Here is a 4,490-nt window from a genome sequence, read left to right on the forward strand (position 1 = left end):
AAGATGCTGCCCGCATGCGGTGTGGATGGATGGATGGATGTGGTTGGCAGGCGGGGGCAGAGGCAGAGGCGTTTCGTCGCGTAACACAGAAGAGGCGTCCAGATACCGCCTCCTCCCACGCGCCCGCGGTGCCCCGTCCCCCGGAATCTTTTCCCACACTTTCACGATACACCCCCTCTAGATGCCCATAATAGCACACAAGACCCTCCTCTACACCCCGGAATCTTTTCTTCTTTTCCCGCTCTGTTCTTCAGAGAAGCTTTCCTGAGCACTCCCTCACCGGTGTGTAATATTGGAAGAGATGGAGGGGCCGGATGACGGCTGATGGGTGGAAGATTCCCTTTGGCTGTCACGCGTATTCCGTGGTCCATTCGGCCAAGGAATCGCGGTGTCTCGGCTCGGCTGCTGTGTTAAGATCCGGCTGGTGGAGTAGGTCAGACGTTGGTATCCAGTCGGAATAACCAACGGGATAAACGCACGGCCACGTGGCTACCGCCATTGTTGTATACTACTCCCTCCATTCCAAATTACTTAGTCTTCGTTTTGTCTACATACAGAGGTATCTAGCACAAAAATAAGTTTAGATACATCTATATCTAGACAAATTCAAGACAGTAATTCGGAACGGAAGGAGTAGCTCCTATCCGAGCTAGCTAGACTTGTTGGTGCTGGCCTGCCGGATGGACCTCCCAAAAGTTCTCATCGTCCTTTTCTTCCTTTCAAAATTGTGCCACATATATCTTTTCATGTAGATGGACCTTATGTAGTTTTTTTCAACACAGTACAGTTGACGTTCATGCATACACATATACGCTCATCCATATAGGCGCACCCACACCCTATCTCTACGAGAAGACTCGAGAGACTGAGCCGGCACATCGTCTTAAGATTGACGAAGTCGCCACAAAAGTCTTCGCAGGTGACGAAAACATCTTCTACTGGGCCAGTTCTTTTGGGCGGCTTAAAAAATAAGCTGTCTCTTTCCAGCTTAAAAAATAAGCCGCTCATAAATTTTGTTGAGACTTCTGAATTAGTTATCCGTAACTAGTTTAGAAACCCCAATTAATAAAAGAGGCGGCTTATGGGATAAGCTGAGGAGGAAGTGGCTTATATTTTAATTTGCCAAAAGAACATGCCCTAAAGCACATCAACGAAAGACCTAAGATAAATCCAGGAAAAATGCAACCACCGGTGTCAAGTCTAAGACTTTAATCCTAAATGGACTCGGGATACCACTGTCTTCTAACCATTCAATCACAGGTTGGTTCACGATGGGCTATAAACCTGTTTACGGTTTTGCTCAACTTCGTCGATTATTGCCTAGCGAGGTGGATGTGCTAGCATGTTATGCCTTTCGCTTTCTCCGCTACTTCAAAATGATTGTATGTATAATATCATTGGCAAAAAATAACTGAGCGCATAAAGTATAAGTACGATCTTTGTTCATCAAAGCTCCATCAACGAACCGTAGATGGTGCCAAAGACACGTCGATTGTGATTTGCAAACCGTCGAAGATACCGCATCACCCATAAATCCACTTGCCACCACCCGAAATGACCGAGGAGAAAACCACCTTCCTCGATGCCGCGGCAACAATAACTACGACACGGTTAGGGAGAACGGTTTAGGTGGACTAGCCACCGCAACTCTATTGATGTGATGTGCCGTCGACCGCCGCCGCGAGCATACGCTAGGGGCTTTTGTGCAGAACACAACACTAGGGGTGAATCTCGTTGCCGCCGATGCATCGTCCGACAAAGGACAAGATGAGGGAATAGAGCTTCGCCAGTCCGAGTAGCCGTATGCAATGCTAAAATGGTGCAATGTGAGTTAATATATTTTATCGTTTGAGAAGAGACTAAACTATGATTGGATAGTTAGGAGGACGGTGCTACGCATCTCACGAGGGATAAAATTCTAGGTTTGACGCTTCATGGTCTCTTAAAGGTAAAATATTCTTTCAGTGAGAGGCGACGTTCCCGTCAATAGCGAGACGTCTGTGATAACTTCGGCAAATTTAAGACCCGCCATATGTACCTGTTTGTGAGCGTCTATGTTGTAGTGTGTTTCTAAAAAATTCTTATCGTTTGAGTAGAACTTGTTATCTTCAGTTAGTTAAAAAATAAACCTGATTTTTCTGAAGTATCAGTGCCTATTTCTATAGAAAAGATGCCTAATTAAGCTTCTACCCTGTACAATAAGTATCGGTGCTTAAAAAAAATCTGATTTATTTCTTCAAGGACCTCTCTAAGCATCTTGAATTGTACAAGGCCTAAATGCCTACTCTGGATGCTAGTATGCTGTAATTTGCAAATTTGCATGTGTATTATACTTGTTGCTTAATTATGTCAATGTACAAGGTGTGCATTTTCAATGGATCCGAACGCACCTCCAAGCATATTTTTTTGAAAAGGAGGTTATTCCCCGGCCTCTGCATAAACGCACCTCCAAGCATGGAATTGCAAAACCCCCTAATCGAGCACGAGGGTGGATTGGGTGGTATTGGCTGTTTAAAGACGCGGAGAAGCTGTTGGCAAAAGGATAAGGATTCCTTGTATGAGTGGGCCAGCTGAGAGAAAGAGAAAGAGAGGGAGAGAGATATCAACGGGCATATTGTTTCTGCCATTGCTGGGAGGGCACGGCGAAGAGAGAGAGAGATTATGTCGTCTCCTCACACACACACTCTCTCTCTAGAAACATGGAGACAAGCTAGCGTCACGTTTCTCGAGCTACAAAGATTCCTCTCCTTGTTAGCTGAAAGCCTGAAAGAAGAGGGTGAACCACCATAAAAGATTCCACTTCCTACCACATATGTGCGGGTACTCTGCTTGGTGCCGACACTAGTTCTCTTTTTCAGATTGATTTAGCTAACGTTAAACATGTCCAAAGTATTGCGTGTCAACTTGAATCCGCCGTTGAATGACCCTCCGATTAAAGCAAAGTGAAGTCACGGACGGTGCATTGATCGGCTCCGTGCTAGGTTTGCTTGCGGGGAGAAGTTCATCGGGTTTTCTGTCTCATAGGGGTCATTTTGCTAGAGATTCATGCACCGCTTTTGCCCAAGCAGGTGTGGTTTTGATTCAAATTGTTGCACCCCTAATTGCTTCTATCTTTTTCTCCTCTATGATGAAACGTGCTTCTATTGACTCGTAAGACACATGGAGTCCCATGTGTATGTGAGCGCCCACACCATGTTTTTAATAAAAAAAACATTAAAAATGATACGGCAATAGATTAAAAAAACAATTTCGAGTCTATCTGAACTTGAAGCCAGACAGGGAGATAAGCACACTCATGCACCCTCACCTAATTCCGGACTCCGCCAAAGAGATAACCTAAATCCTATTATCATATGCAGAAAACACAATTTCTTTTCTGCGATGGACTTTTGGCGGCACGAAAGGGCAGACCAAGCACAGTACTACTCGTAGTGTAAGGGCATCTCCAGCCGCGTTCCCAGAAAGGCCTTCTCGAATGTTTTTTTATGCCGGCGTCGAAAAATCGGCCCAGTCGTGCCCCCAATAGCCCGATTTTCGCCAGCCTGAGCCGAAAACAGCGTCGGCGGACCCAGGTCGAACCTGGCACGCTGGGGGCGCCCTGGGGCGCCGGGACGAACTGTTTTGGCGCCAAAAAGCCGCGGGCCCGCCGCGTCAGGGACACGGCTCTCTTCTCACCCCTTCGTCGTCCTCATCGCCTCGTTTCTCGCGGCGAATCAATGCCAAAGCTGTCGCGCTGCCGCGCCGGTCAGCCTGCGCCATTGATGCCTCACGGGCGGCGCAGTGAATACCGGATGACGCGCATCCTTCGCCCTTCCTCGCCCGCCACGCGTACACACGGCAGCTCGCGCACGGGCGGCGCCTCGGCCTATATAAGACGCGCCCCAGCGCACTCGGCGACTCGCACTCTCTCGCCGTCGTCGTTCCTCCCTCTTCTCTCTCTCGCCGTCTCCAGTTCATCGCACCCATGCCCGAGCGCTTCCCAGGCGACGGCGCGGCGGCGAACGGCTTCGGCCGCCGCCATCTTCACGAGGACGAGGCTCGCCTCCTTTTCGAGGCCGAGTACCCGGTCCCGCCGGACATGCGGGTGCCCGGGGCGTGGAGGATCAGCGTCGACGGCGTGCCGGTGCCCCCGGTACCCACCGGGGTGGCGCGGCATGCAGAGATAGCACGCATCTGCTCGTCCCTGCCGCGTGTGGCAAGGGAGGGGCCATGGTACGTCCCCGACAGCCCGCTCTGGGAGCCTTATTTCTGCCGCCGTCACGCCGAGCAGCTCGAGGCCACCAACGGCGTCGGCCCTCCAGCAGGCTCAACGCCGCCGGCCGGCGTCGGTGGTGGGGCGTGCCCGGGCGCACGTTGGAGGCCGTCCTCGAGTACATCGAGGGCGGCAACACACCGCGCCTCGAGTACCCCGCTCCCCCGTCCGTCTCACGCCGCCGGGGAAGCTCCTGGACCCCGAGGCGCATGGAGACTGGGGGGTCCTCCATCCTGTC

Source organism: Triticum dicoccoides, chromosome 5A (assembly GCF_002162155.2).
Source record: "Triticum dicoccoides isolate Atlit2015 ecotype Zavitan chromosome 5A, WEW_v2.0, whole genome shotgun sequence".
Taxonomy (NCBI): domain Eukaryota; kingdom Viridiplantae; phylum Streptophyta; class Magnoliopsida; order Poales; family Poaceae; genus Triticum; species Triticum dicoccoides.